Source organism: Pseudophryne corroboree, chromosome 7 (genome assembly GCF_028390025.1).
Source record: "Pseudophryne corroboree isolate aPseCor3 chromosome 7, aPseCor3.hap2, whole genome shotgun sequence".
NCBI lineage: Eukaryota > Metazoa > Chordata > Amphibia > Anura > Myobatrachidae > Pseudophryne > Pseudophryne corroboree.
In genome coordinates this window covers 281770083-281785937 of record NC_086450.1, presented here as the reverse complement: position 1 = coordinate 281785937, position 15855 = coordinate 281770083, and the positions used below count along the sequence as shown (strand labels likewise).

The window sequence follows — 15855 nt, the reverse complement described above, 5'->3', positions numbered from 1 at the left end:
AACAGAGCCAGAACAAAGAAGTGGTGAGTACTAAGCCAGTGTTCCGGTTAGCGGGTCGCAGGCCATTATGGCGGCATGAGGGTACGGAGACGCACGGCTTCTACGCGGGGTGGACTGAGTCTCCTGACTAAGTACACTTTTGTGTACACAGTACCCAGACTGGCAGCACAGCCATAAAGGGAGTCTGTCTCCATTTTATGCACCCAGACACATAAGCCAGTATAAAGAAGAGCGGGAAGACCGTGCGCAATTGAAGGGGCGGAGCTTCATTATGAGTGGACCCAGCAGCTCACAAGCGCCATTTTCCCTACTGCAGCTGACACAGGCTCTGACTGACAGGGATGCGTAGCTCCTCCAGAAAGCCTCCAGTTTACCTCAGCGGTACCAGGGGGTCATAGCAGGGGAGGAGCAATTTTCTAGTGTACTAAATCCCTAATCTATGTACTTGGTCTGCGACCCAGCTAATCTTGGCATTGGCGATAAGGGCGCCGTGTGCTGGTTCCATACTCTGTCTCTCTCTGGAAGGGCGATGCGGTCGCGGTCCCAGGAGACGGACCGCGCCGCTGGCGAGGCTACTGTGGCCGTGCAGGGACCTCACTATATCCACCAGGGCAGGGAGCACAGGTCAGATTTACTAAATCCATTTATTATAGGCTCCATAGTACCCGGTGGTGAAGTCCAGCAGAGGGGATAAGACGCTGACCTGTATCTCCTCCCCCAGCTCCGGGCGCCATCTACAGCAGATGTTCCCGCCCTGGAGCTGCATCTTTCTCTCTCAAGCCCTGTCAGCGATTGGGTGCCATTTCACAGAGCTGCGCTGATCCTGGGACTGCTGAGCACTGTCTCCTCTGTAAAGCCGCCTGTCATCAGCGCTGTGCATTTACAGGACACTTAAGTATTCTACATGTCGTTTAGACACAGTTAGTTAAGAACAAGTGCACTACTATATGAATATTTAGTACAAGTATTCTGTGATATACATCCAGTGTTTATGGTGCATTGTTGTATCTGTATACATACATATCTTTATGTAGTATTGCTAGTCTAGTGCAGTCTTATTGTTTATATGTAGTAATTTCTGCATTGTACTTGTGACTGTGTGTACCTATAGCTGCTGTGTGGATTCTATTCTGTGTATCACACACATTGCTATCACTATATTGTGTGCCCTGGGGGGGGCTAAGTGCGTCAGGGTCTCATATATACCATATAATGTTCCACAGGATATACTGTTTTGTATTTTTCACTGTGTGTTTCAGTCACCTCATAGCACTTAAATCCTCTGTTTGTGCTCTGCATTGCAGTCACATATCTTAGGGGGGTTTTGTCAGGTATTGTGTTTGTCTGGCTATATTGTACTGATACGCCCTAAGGCTACAGTCCCAATAATGTCTGCTGCACAGGGAGGGAAATGCGCAGACTCTCCTGCATCGTGCAGTGCTGGCGCAAAGGATTTACCTGAGGAAATGTTTTCTGCTGAGTGTCCAGGTACTGGGTGTTCTGCACTCCCTAGTCAGCCGGCAGCACCTGTGGCAGATCCACATTGGGCTGCATTTTCAAATATGCTGACTACGCTTGTAACAAGACTTACGACCCCTGTGGGACCTCCTGTGCCATTACAGCCACATATTGTCCCTGTAGTTAATCCACCATGGGCGGATACTCTGTCATCCCAGTTACAGCAATTAAATCAGTCCTTGGTTTAAACAAAAACCTAACCCTCGCCCTACTGGAACCAAAGGGTCATCTAAGCTGGCCATTTCTTCCTCACAATCCTCCACTATTTCGGATGATTCTTCTGATTCGGATGGGGAATATACTGATACATCAGATGCTGATACCGCTGCTTCTGATGAAGATTCTACAACACAGGTTGATGTTCTTGACCTAGTGGAGGATATCAAGCTGATTCTTCAGATTGATGATGAGATTGACCCTCCTGATACGTCTAAGAAACCTGATAAGTTCAAATGTCAGAAGGTTACTAAATTAGTCTTACCACATTATGACCATTTGATTGACATACGTCAGGAATCCTTGTCTACTCCAGGAAAGACCTTTTCCCTGTCTAAAAAGATGCTAGCTCGTTATCCTATCTCTGCGGAGTTGAGTAACAAGTGGGATACCCCGCCACCAGTAGATTCACACATGTAGCCCGTCTTGTGGTGTCATCTACTCTGCCTGTCACCACCGTCCCCTCTTTGAAGGAACCTATTCCTTCAAAATCCTCTAGCATATACCCACAGAAACGTGCACTTACCTATATTATGCAAGATGACACGGCAGACGGTGATGGGGACGTGCTGAGGGGGGCGGCATCCCTTGCAAAGGGGGTGCAGCTCATGATTGAGGCCATTAGAGATGTGTTAAATATTACTAACACAACACCTGAGCAGGTTGAGGAGGCTTACTTCACAGACAATAAGAAAGCCTCTCTAACCTTCCCTGCGTCTAAAGAATTAAACGTTTTATTTGAACAATCCTTGGAAAACCCGGAGAAAAAAAACCCAGATTCCGAAAAGGATTCTGGTTGCTTTTCCCTTCCCTGAGGAAGATAGAAAAAAATGGGAAAACCCACCCATAGTGGACGCATTTGTTTCCAGACTGTCGAAAAAGATGGTTTTACCTGTCCCTGGGTCTACCGCGTTAAAGAACTGGCTGATCGTAAGATTGACATTACGCTCAAATCCATATACACTGCTTCAGGGGTGGCGCTGAGGCCTACTATTGCCTGCGCATGGATCTCTAAAGCTATAGTAAAGTGGTCAGGCACGTTACTAGAGGATTTGGATTCAATGGATAGAAGTGACATTGAATTATTTTTACGTAGCATACAGGATTCTGCGGGGTTCATGGTGGAATCCATGAAGGACCTGGGTACGCTGACTGCAAGGATATCTTCCATATCTGTCTCAGCTCAAAGGGGTCTCTGGCTATGCCAATGGTCTGCAGACGGGAAATCCAGGAGAAGTGTGGAGAACCTAGCGCGGGTAAGTCACCTTTTCTTCCCTCAGCTACGCCTTCTGCGAAGAAACCCTTTTCTTCATTTGCATCGCAGTCCTTTCGGCCCGCTAAGACAAAGTCCAAGCCTCCTACCACCTTTTTTAGAGGTGGGCAGGCAAAATCCAAAAAGCCTGCATCCGCAGGCTCCCAAGACCAGAAACCTGCTTCTGGCACCTCAAAATCCTCAGCATGACGGTGGACAACACAGCCTGGAGGACGGGCTGGTGGGGGCGAGCCTCAGACGATTCAGCCACTTTTGGGTGTTGTCTGGCCTGGATCCCTGGGTACAGGATATTGTGTCCAAGGGATACAGATTGGAGTTTCAAGAAACCCCACCTCACCGATTCTTCAAATCAGGCTTGCCAACTTTACGGTCAGAGAGAACTGTCCTACAGGAAGCTATCCAAAAATTGGAAAAGTCAGAGGTCATTGTTCCAGTTCCACCTGATATGCACAACATGGGTTATTATTCAAACCTTTTTGTGGTACCGAAACCGGATGGTTCGGTCAGACCAATTTTGAACTTGAAATTGCTAAACCCGTACCTAAGGGAGTTCAAATTCAAGATGGAGTCTCTGAGAACGGTGATCTCAGGTCTGGAGGAGATGGAGTTTATGGTATCCCTGGATATCAAAGATGCATATCTCCACATCAGATTTGGCCTCTGCACCAGGCTTATCTCAGATTTGCACTGTTAGACAGTCACTATCCATTTCAGGCACTGCCATTCAGTCTCTCCACGGCACAAAGGGATTTCACCAAGGTGATTGCAGAGATGATGGTTCTCCCCTGCACACAGGGAGTGAACATAATTCCATACCTGGACGATCTGCTGATAAAGGCGTCGTCCAGGGAGAAGCTGTTGCAGTCCATTGCTCTCACAACTCATCTGCTCAGGATCCATGGTTGGATCCTGAACCTTCCACAGTCATATTTGGAGCCGACAAGGAGATTCTTTCCTGGGGATGATCCTCGACACGGAAGTGCAGAGGGTGTTTCTACGGGTGGAGAAAGCGTTGGTGATACAATCAATGGTTCGGGATGTCCTGAAGCCAGCCCGGGTATCGATTCATCTGTGCATTCGTCTTCTGGGGAAGATGGTTGCCTCTTACGAGGCTCTGCAGTTCGGAAGGTTTCATGCTCGATCCTTCCAATTGGATCTCCTAGACAAGTGGTCTGTCGGGTACTCATCTACATATGCCCCTGAGGATACATCTGTCGCCGAAAGCAAGGATTTCACTTCTCTGGTGGCTACAAATGCCTCACCTTCTGGAGGGCCGCAGGTTCGGGATTCTGGACTGGATCCTTCTAACCACGGATGCAAGTCTCTGAGGCTGGGGCGCAGTCACGCAAGGGGAAACCTGCCAAGGAAGGTGGTCAAGTCTGGAATCCAGTCTTCCAATAAACATTCTGGAACTAAGAGCTGTATACAACGGTCTTCTCCAAGCGACTCCCCTTCTGCGAGATCGACTCATTCAAGTGCCGTCGAACAATGTAACGACAGTGGCCTACATAAACAGACAGAGTGGAACAAAGAGCAGAGCTGCAATGTCAGAGGTAACAAGAATCATCCTCTGGGTGGAAAAGCACGCGTTAGCACTGTCAGCAATTCTCATTTCCGGGAGTGGACCACTGGGAAGCGGACTTCCTCAGCAGACACTATCTCCAACCTGGAGAGTGGGGCCTCCATCCAGAGGCGTTCACGGAGGTGACAAATCTTTGGGGGGTTCCTCAAATAGACATGATGGCCTCGCACCTCAACAAAAACTTCGGAGGTATTGCTCAAGGTCAAGAGACCCGCAAGCAGTGGCAGAGGATGCCCTGGTAACTCCGTGGGTTTTCCAGTCGGTATACGTGTTTCCTCCACTTCCACTAATTCCAAGGGTTCTAAAGCTCATAAGGAGAACAAGAGTTCAAGCAATCCTCATTGCTCCGGACTGGCCAAGAAGGGCTTGGTACGCGGATATTCTGGATTTACTGCTGGAAGAGCCGAGGCCTCTTCCTCTTTGGGAGGAACTGCTGCAGCAGGGCCTTTCGCTTATCAAGACTTGACGTGGCTACGTTTGACGGCATGGAGGTTTGAATGCCAGATCTTAGCTCGGAGGGGCATTACGAACAAGGTTATTCCTACCCTGATACAGGCTAGGAAAGGAGTAATGTCTAAACATTACCATTGCATTTGGAAAAATATGTATCTTGGTGCGAGTCCAAGAACTTTCCTACATTGGAGTTTCAAGTGGGATGGTTTCTCCTCTTCCTGCAAGCAGGTATGGATATGGGCCTGAGGTTGGGATCCGTAAAGGTCCAGATTTCGGTCCTATCCATTTTCTTCCAGAAACAATTGGCTTCTCTCCCTGAGGTTCAGACTTTCTTGAAAGGGGTTCTACACATCCAGCCTCCCTTTGTTCCGCCTATGGCACCCTGGGATCGTAACGTGGTGTTACAGTTCCTCCAATCGGATTGGTTCGAACCTCTACTGGAGGTGGAGGTTAAGTTTCTCACGTTGAAGGCTGTCACTTTGTTGACCTTAGCTTCTGCTAGACGTGTGTCGGAGTTGGTGGTTTGTCTTGTAAGAGCCCCTACTTGATCTTCCATGAAGATGGGGCTGAGCTCCGGATACGTCAGCAGTTCCTTTCCGAAGGTTGTGTCGGCATTTCATATCAACCAACCTATTGTGGTGCCAGTTGCTACTGACGCCTCAATTTCATCAAAGTCCTTGGATGTTGTAAGGGCTCTGAAAATCTACGTGAAGAGGACTGCTTGTCACAGGAAATCGGACCCTCTGTTTGTCCTGTATGATCCCAAGAAACTTGGGTGTCCTGTTTCTAAGCAGATGATCTCTGAATCAGGTTCATTATCCAGCATGTGTATTCTACTGCAGGTTTGCCGTGTCCTACATCTGTTAAGGCCCACTCTACTCGTAAGGTGGGCTCTTCCTGGGCGGCTGCCCAGGGTGTCTCGGCTTTACAGCTTTGCCGAGCGGCTACTTGGTCGGGGTCGAACACGTTCGCAGAGTTCTACAAGTTCGATACTTTGGCCTCTGAGGACCTTAAGTGTGGTCAATTGGTTCTGCAGGAGCCTCTGCGCTCTCCCTCCCGTTCTGGGAGCTTTGGTACATCCCCATGGTACTAATGTGGACCCCAGCATCCTCTAGGACGTAAGAGAAAAATAGGATTTTGGTACTTACCGGTAAATCCTTTTCTCTTAGTCCGTAGAGGATGCTGGGGACTCCAACAGGACCATGGGGTATAGACAGATCCGCAGGAGCTTGGGCACACTATAAAGACTTAAACTGGGTGTGAACTGGCTCCTCCCTCTATGCCCCTCCTCCAGACCTCAGTTAGAAACTGTGCCCAGGAGAGATGGACATTTCGAGGAAAGAATTTATAAACACGGTGAGTGTCATACCAGCTCGCACCACGAACACAGCGCAGAACGTGGCATTCAATAGAAAACCAGCCTACGGCATGAAAAAGACACAGCCACATGCTGAGAGAATATGTAACACAACCTGTGTGCTAACACAACCAATAATAAGACACCTCATGCCATGGCCTGAACAGCATCAGCAACAGTCCGACAGAGAAGAAACACCACGAAAGTATAACCAAAAACAATAACTGCAGACACAGTACGCACTGGGACGGGCGCCCAGCATCCTCTACGGACTAAGAGAAAAGGATTTACCGGTAAGTACCAAAATCCTATTTTCTCATACGTCCTAGAGGATGCTGGGGACTCCAACAGGACCATGGGGTCAATACCAAAGCTCCAGAACGGGCGGGAGAGTGCGAACGACTCTGCAGCACATATTGAGCAAACAAAAAGGTCCCCCTCGACCAGGGTATCAAACTTGTAGAGCATAGCAAAAGCGTTTGAACCCGACCAAGTATCCACTCTGCAAAGTTGACCCGCCGAGACTCCTCGGGCATCCGCCCAAGAAGAGCCCATCTTCCCAGTATAATGGGCCTCCACCGACTTTGGTGACGGCAATCCAGCCGTAGAACGAACATGCCAAATAGCATCCCAGATCCAGCGTTTAACCAAAATGGTGACCTAAATATTCAAATCCCTGGTTACATCGAGGGAATTTGAATCAGCTAACGCCTAAATAACCACCGGCATCAAAATAGGCCAAATTCTGCGAAACCCAGAAACCACTCTCGGCAGAACTACTAAACAAGTTCTCAATTCCTTTCTATCCACATGAAAGATCAAACAAGGCTCTTGTGAGACAAAACCACCACATCCGACACCCGCTTTACGGATGTCAAAGCCAAGAGCATGACCACTTTCCAAGAAAGAAGTTTTCGTAAAGAAATTATTAGGCCACACTCCCAACTCTAAACTTGCCTCCACACCGGTTTGGATAAGAACGACCTAGCTGAAAGACTTCCATAGGAGCCTTCCTGGATACACCCAAAACACATAGTTACGCCCACTACAGTGGTCAAGCTTAGCCGTTACTTCTTTCTTAGCTTAACAAATTAAGGAAAGGACTTCACTGGGAACACCCTTTCGGATTAGGATTTGGCATTCCACCGCCACGACGTCAGACGCAACCGCGGTAATTCTTGAAACACGCCCTGATCTTGTTGTCACAGATCCTCACGTAAAGAAAAAGGTCAGGAATCTTCTATGAGTAAATCATGAACACCTGGATAGCAAACCCTCCGTGGCAAGACCGGATCCAAGAGGATCGCCTGAACCTTTGTTCATCCCACGTTCATCACCTTCAAACCAAAATGAAAGCGGAGAGGCCACCTAGACCGACCAAAAACCACGGTGTCACGAGGTTGTCCACTGCTATAGCTTAAGCGTCCCCTGACCTGGAACAATAACCCTGAGGCCTCTCCTGGAGGCGAGACGCCAACATATCCAATTGCGACAATCCTCAAAGACTTGTCACGACTGTGAAAACTCCTCGATGACGACCAAATTTTTCCCGGATGGAGATCACGGCAGCAGAGGAACTCTATTTCTCTGTCGTTCACCTCCTGAACGAAGCTTGTTAATATAGCGGTTACCAGACTCTCCACCCAACAGCAAAACTGTGCATCTACTGCCATTGCCACCAAAAAAGGCCTCTCCGGCCGCAGCCAACCGGTTAAGTAACTGAACACCTTGATGAAGTGTCACAGGAAAACCGATCCAACCCTGGATCTGCAGACCTCTTTTCACATGGAAAAACCCCGAACGTTTACCGGTCATTATCAACTCTGAAAAAAAAACCACCTCCAACCTTTGTGTTGTTGGAAACAGCCGATCCCTGTGTCAAGGAAAAGTCAGAGAGAAACAACGATTTGCACCTTTATACAGGGACCACCGGACAATGTTCTGATCCTGACGCACCTCTGTACGGCGTTGTGTACTATCTTCCCTTCCAGAATGGAATGGCAAGAACTATTAGAAAAACAGTAAAGGGAAACAACCGTAACTCCAAATGTTCCCCTTTGGATTCTTTTCAAAGTGTTTTTTATTGACCAGTGAAGTACCAGTAAAACAGGGTTAACAGTATGCATTATATGAACAGTACATTACGAACAAATAGTACCAAGAAATACAATTATACTCCGTGTAAGCCCTAGGTAGTAATATTATGGAGACAGCAGAGGGTGTGTAGTAACCTTTGGAGCGTGGGAGAGTTAGGTGATAGAGATGTGTGATATAGAGTCTGGGGTTCAGAAGGGGGGAGGTGCGGAGTCCAATGTCTCCTGCAAATACCATTTTGTATCTTTAAAGCATTTCCGTAGAGCTTCCTTTGTAACCTGGGGGAGGGTCTGGATATAGGGTAGCCAAGTGTGGAAAAATCTCTCGGTCAGTTTGTCTTTCTGTAAGGCGGTATTGGTCCAGTCTAGGTGGAATAGATGCGAGATCCTAGGATGTAGTAGTGAGATGGGGGTTGGGTCAGTGGATATCCATTGTGATAGGATCGTTTTTTTTGTGGCTGCTGCCAGTTTAATTAAGAGAATGCGTTGTCCTTTGGTCAGACCGGGGGGGGTGTTGTTTTGGGAATATGCCCCAGAATGCCCACGTCTTAGTAATGGTAAATTGTAACTGTAATTCTGTTGTGATATATGACTGGAGTGTCTGCCAGAGTGTATATACCTTGGGGCACGACCATAGGCAGTGTACGAGATCTGCTTCTGGAGCAGTGCATTTGAAGCAGTGAGAGGATGGGGCTGCACCGATAAGGTGTCGTAGCTTGGGGGTGATATATGCTCTATGCAAAATTTTTTGGTGCATTTCTGAGTATGTGACTGAGCCTAGTGTTTTGTCTAAGTATGTGTTGGCTTCCAGAATTAGTTTCATTGTGAGGTCTGGGAATTCCAACTTCCACTTTAGGAGGCCTGTTGAGCCGGTTTCAACATCCAGTAGAGTGCGGGAATATGTATATATGAGTGCTGTGGGAAAGCTACCATCTTGGGTGTGTCGTAATGTTTTGTCCAGGGCATGGGAGCTATCCTGTACAGTTAATGAAGATGTGACCTTTTGTACGTAACTACATGCTTGAAGGAAGGGAAAAATTGGGATTGGTAAGGATGGAAAGCGTGCTAGGAGTTGAGAGTGTGTAAGTAAGGTTAGAGTTTCGGCATGTAAGAAATGATGAATGAATTTCAGCCCACCATCGTACCAAGTCTGAAATATCGGGGAGGTGATATGAGGCTTGAAATCAGGGTTATTCCAAAGAGGTAAAAATAATGATGTGTATCGTGATATTTTCAGTCGAGAACGGGTCTGTCTCCATGCAGCGCAGGTGGAGGAGATGAGTATGTTGTCCGACACGCAGTGTGGCATGGAGGTGGGTGTGGTGTGTAGTAAGGATACCAGAGCCTGGGACGGGACAAAAGACTGTTCCAACTGTGTGTTAGCGTATATATCGCGTCCGCCAATCCAGTCCAAAGCGATCCTGTAGTTGGCTGCCAAGGCGTAGGAGTAAAGGCATGGTAAATGAAGGCCTCCGAGGGAGCGAGGTTGGCGTAGTTTGAATAATGAGAATCTAGGGTGTTTGTCCGCCCAAATAAATTTGGACAGTGCTTTGTCTAGTTGGGCTAGTATGTGTTTGGGTGGGATCAGTGGGAGCATCTGTAGTACATAAAGGAGGCGGGGGAAACTTATCATTTTGTACAAATGGCTCCTGCCAGTGTATGTAAGGGGAAGGTGGGACTATCTGGGGAAGTCTGTATATGTCCTGGCCAGTAGCGGGGGGAGATTAAGCGAATATAGTTTGGAGGGGTGGTCAGGGAATTTGATCCCTAGGTAGGTAATGCAATTGTTTGTGGCCCAATGGAATGGAAAAGTTTCTCCCCAGCCTGTTTTTATGGAGGGAAAGAAGGCTAAGGCTTCTGTTTTGGAGGGATTAATTTTAAAGCCAGAAACTAGTTCAAATGAGTCTAGGATGTCAAGTAAGTATGGCATGGCTTTTCGGGGATTGCTAAAGTAAAGTAGGATGTCATCAGCAAATGCTGAGAATTTGATTTCGTGATTGGCTAGTTTTTTGCCGTGCCATCTATTTTCTCTGTAGAAATGGCGAAGGAGGGGATCCAAGGCTAAATTGAATAATAGGGGGGATAGGGGGCAGCCATGTCTGGTGCCGCGATGTAAGGAGAATAATCTTGAATTGTGGCCATTCACTGTCAGAAAGGGTTGTGGTGTTTGATAGATGATGTGAAACACCTTGACAAAAGCAGTGCCAAAGTTTTGAAGTCTAAGTAATCTATCTATGTGGGCCCAGGACACTCGGTCAAAGGCTTTGTCTGCGTCACAGCTCAGTACCATATTGTCTAACTCCGATGAATCGTGGGTTTTGTACATAGCTGCTAGCAATGAGCGAACATTGTGCACTGAGTGTCTATTACGCATGAAGCCTGTCTGGGCAGGATGTAGTAATTTTGGTAGGACTGCTTGGAGGCGGGTGGCAAGGATCTTTGTAAATATTTTAAAGTCTTGGTTCAACAGTGAGATTGGGCGGTAGGATGATACTAAAGTATGATCCTTATTAGGTTTAGGGAGGACTATGATTCGGGCCGTGTTAAAATCTGTTGGGGCGGAATGTCCCTCCAAAAGTGTATTATATAATCGCCTAAGGTGTTCGCTTAAGTGTGGGAGGAGTAATTTGTAATAAGATGCCGACATACCGTCGGGTCCTGGGGATTTCCCGTTTGGGAGGGATTTGATGGTTGATTCCAATTCTGCTGCTGTTACGGGGCTGGTAAGTAGGTCTCTATCGCTTTCAGAGAGTGTGGGGAGATTTGCCTGTGTCAAGAAATCCATGCCTGCCATGGGATTGTCAGGTGGTGCGGTGTATAATTTCTCAAAGAAAGTTAGGAAGGTGTCACTAATCTGGTCCTGCGTCGTTGAGGGGGGTCCGTCTGTGTCTCTAATTGAGGAGATGTACTTAGGTGTTGTATGAGATTTTACCATGTTTGCTAATAGTTTCCCTGGGCGATTACCCCAGCAAAAGTATTTATTGGACTGGAAGGAGAGGAATAGTTTGGCCTGTTCGGCACAGAGAGTGTCGATTTGGTGTCTTTATATAATTTCCTGTTAGTCTCGGAAGGGTCAGCTAGTAATTGGGAATAGGTTGAGGCTACCTGGAGGGACGCCTCTGTCATCCTCTCCCGGAGTTGCCTTTTCCTGGCGGCAACATAGGAAATGATCTGTCCTCTAAGGACGGGTTTGGAAGCCTGCCAGAAAAGGTTTGTGTCATTGACATGTGCTGTGTTATCCTGTGTATAGTTAAAATACGCTTGTGTCAAGAAGAGTTTGAAGTCTTCAGAGTGGGCAAGATATTCAGGGAACCGCCAGGTATATGAGTATTGTCGGGGTGTGGTTAGTTTAATTGTTAGGGTGATGGGAGCATGGTCTGATATAAGTATATTGGCTATGGTGGAGTCCAGGATTCTATGTATTGCGGAGGTCGGTACTAACCAGTAGTCCAGTCTGGAGAATATTTTGTGAGGGTGCGAGAAGGAGTATTCTCTAGAGTCAGGGTGGAGGAATCTCCATGGATCTAGCAGTTGTAAAGAGTCTTGTAGTAGTGACAGGGATGGTGGTGTGGATCTACTGTAATTCAGTTGTCTGGGGCCACCGGATACATCTAATAATGGGTCTAATACAGTATTAAGGTCTCCCCTATGATCAAGACTCCCTCCGTCCAATCCTGCAATTTAACATAGATGTCTGAGAAGAAGGAAGCGTTCGGTCCTGTGGGGGCGTAAATACATGCTAGAGTGAAAAGTTCGCCTTCAATCTCTATCTTTAGGAACAAAAACCTGCCCTCAGGGTCTACCCAGTCGTTTTTGATCTTATAGTTCAATGATCTGCGAAATAGGAGAAGTACTCCCCTTGTTTTAGTAATATAGGAAGCGCTTTTGAAGTCTCCAACCCAGGTGTCTCTAAGCGTATTGGGATCATTGAGACGCCAGTGTGTTTCCTGTAGGAACACTATATCCGGGTGAAACTTTTTGAGGTGTGTTAATACCTTTTTCCTCTTGATTGGTGTGTTTAGACCCTCTACGTTCCATGAGACTAACTTAAGGGACGTCTTTGAGCCATCTTTAGAGGCCTCAGTGTCCCTAGGGGTTGTCATTATCCAATTCCCATTCTAGTGGAACTTAATAGGAGAAGCCATAAACGATAGTCCTTTCCCCCGTCCCAGCTCGCTTGGGGAGGACTAGAATGATGTGTCGGGCAAATTAACGGAGTTAGGGTATATATGTGATCACTAAACAATGCAATGCAATGCAAAAAGAAAATAGTAGCCGATATAGTATAGGCCACCAGTCATAAAGTTTTTTACATTTTTGAACCAAGGAGGACAGAAGTAATAACCGTCCATCTGTAACAGAAGCTTTAGGTTGGTTAGTAGAGGGGAGGGGGGGGGGGGGGAGGGGAAGGAGATAAGAACCATATAACAAACATCAACCATGTGTTATCCATTGGGCAAGGGAAAAGGATGTAACCACGGAGGGAGATACTTGGGACTAAGAAAGTCAGTCCGCATCGTCCATTCGAGGATTAGGTTGTGGTGATGATAGGGACTTGAGAAAATTCCGAGCTGAATCTGTGTTATCGAAGAAATAAGGTTTGCCGTCATGGAAGATTCTCAGTTTTGCCGGGTACAAGAGGGCAAATTTGATGTTTTTGGCATAGAGTTCCTTGCAGATTGGGGAGAACTCCCGCCGTTGTGTCGAGACTTGAAAAGAAAAGTCCTGAAACAAAAGAAGTTTGGATTCCTTGTATCGTAGGTCAGAGCATTTGCGGTAGGCTTCCATGATCTTGACTTTGTCGAGGTAGTTTAGTAGCCTGAATATGACTGGCCTGGGATGTGATGAAGAGGATTGTGAGGATTGTTTGTCAGGACCGATGCGATGGACTCGTTCCACCAGATAAGAGGTGGGGGATGAGGATAAATTAAGTGCTGTGGGGAGCCATTGCGTTACCAAGTCCATTAGATCTGTTTGTCTGATGGTTTCTGGGAGGCCAATCAGGCGTATGTTGTTCCGGCGATTTCGATTTTCTAAATCTTCGATCTTGTCGGTCATGGCCACTAGGGTGTTATCATGTGTTTGTTGTTGGGATTGGATTGTTTGATAATCGTCTTCCAAGGTAGATATTCGGTCTTCGGCTTCAGCCAGGCGTTGGGTGTGTTGGGTTAGTTGCGCCGCTGCTGACGTGATAGCTTCCATTAGGGGTGCTAATTTTGCGTCCAGTAAAGGAGATATGATGTCCGATATTTCTTTGGCCCTCTGTATTGAGGATGGGCTAGCTTGGACGTCGGTGGACATTGTGTCGTCAGTGGTATGCCTGTTTGGTGAATAAGGAGATCCTTGAGGGATAAAGCTAGGTTCCCTTTCTTTGGCCGTTGTTTTGCTTTTGTTTTGAGAATTTTTATTCGTGCGTGGTGTTTTGGCCACGTATTTTTCCATGGTGAGGAATATATCCTCCAACGTGGTAAGAGATTTCTGACGTTTTAGGTTCTCGACTTGTGAAGCAGGGAGCTATTGCTTCCGTGGCGGTGGGATATATTTTTGTTGCGTTCGGTTGTGTTGTATTAGGTCGGGTTGAGGTAGAGGGATAGTATGGGATCCAAGGGGCTAGCAGGTAATAACGGCACGTTGCTGTAGGATGCCAGGGATCCCTCAGGCAGCCGGGTCAGCTCTTTCTGTAAGACCCAAGATGGCCGCCGTCATTTATTGCACACTTGTTTGTGTGCGTTTCGGTGGAGGAAGTGGTGAGGGGTGGGTGAGTGGATTATAATTTGGCTCAGCGTGAGTAGATCAGATGAGAATGATCTAGTAGCGGGTCTCACCCCTGTCCGAGGGTTAATAGGCGTGAAACAAGCCTCTTGGTGTTAGGAGGGTGGGTGTCAGGTGTGGTATAGTGCGCGTCTGTGCGGTATAGCTCAGTGGCAGGTTTCCAGTAGCGGGCACCCTGTGTTTGTGTTGGCAGGGTTCGCCTTCCTCTCCCTGTTATCAGTAGGTCAGGGAGGCAGAGATAAGCGGGTCTTCAGGGGCTTGTTACCACTGTTCAGTCCCGGAGGGGCAGCAAGGCCTCACCGCAGGGCAGGGTTTGCAGTGCCGCTGCGTTCGATCGAGCGTCCCGCCTCAGGCCCCCGGCGGTGTCCGTCCGCCAAGGAGTGGTGTAGGTGTCAGTAGCGGGAGGGGTGATTCAGGGGAGCGGCTCACCTTTGCTGCTGCTGTACGGAGTCGCCGGGCTGCACGTCCGATTTGCTGTGCCCCGCTCCGTGGGTCCCGAGACCCAAGATGGCCGCCGCCTTCGGAGCTCAGGGTTCCCGGCGTCTGCGCTCCAGCCGCCTCTCTCCTCTCTCGTGACTCCGGGTGTTATGGTGGCTCGAGGAGTGGTTCCGGTCTCCGGAGACACAAACAGATGTGCTCCGAGGGTGCCTTCCTCTGGTACTCCGTCCGGTCCTCCGTGTCAGCCTCCCGAATTTAGGCCCCGGCTTTGTGGTGATGGGTAGGCCGCAATCCGCGGGAGCCAGTATACCGGCTTCCTGATTCCGCGGCTCTATTCCACTGTAGCAGGGTGTTCCCACAGACAGGGGGGTTAGGTTTAAAGAGATTTTGCGGGACAGGGGGAGAAATATTAGGGTTTTTTGACTCTTTTGTTGCTGAGCTCTCTGTGTGAGCTTCCTTCCACTTCAGCCTCCAGGCCACGCCCCACAGGGGTGGCTTTTAACAGTGTTTGGGGTGGCTCAGGCAGGGCAAAATCAGAATATAGCTGTAATGAGCTTGGTCCAGAACAGGAGGGTGAACAGCTGAGCTCCTTTCTCTGTGCAGCTTGTGTACTGTGACTTGGCAGCCAAGATGGCCGCCGCTGCTGCTGTGACAGGCTGAGGTGTGCGGGTTTGTGTGTGGAGCCTGCAGGCTTTAGAGGGATTTCCCCTTTATATTGAAGTACCTGAGGGTCCAGGGGAGGTCTCTAGGCAATCAGGGGGGCTCCAGGGGTGTCCGCAGGGCGCCGTCCGGGTCCCGCTACGGCCGCACACCGGTCCGGAGCTTCCCGCCGGGCCGTCCTCAAACTCAAGGCCCCGGCTTCAGTGGGCGGCGTAGGCCTCACCGCCGTAGCAGCTTGCGGTGGGTCTTCGCCGCCCGGGGTCGCACAGCAGGGCACTCTCTGACATAAATACAGCACTTGGGGGTGTTCAAGTCCAAGTTTGGTCACAGGAATGAGAGTTTAGTGGCTATATTCTCAGGAGCCTTGTTGCAGCACGTCTGCTCCGGGATACAGCCAGGCCACGCCCCCTCCCCTTTGGATTCTATAAATAACCCACATGTCCCAGTCTATTTCTGGACCAACCGAAGCATAGTAGACAAGTGCCCGCCGGAG

General features: G+C 48.5%; 1 protein-coding gene across 1 annotated transcript in view; it reads left to right on the top strand.

Moving 5' to 3' along the window:
• Positions 1-15855, top strand: part of PDAP1 (PDGFA associated protein 1) — a 112779-nt gene that overhangs the window by 80190 nt on the left and 16734 nt on the right. The window lies entirely within an intron of this gene.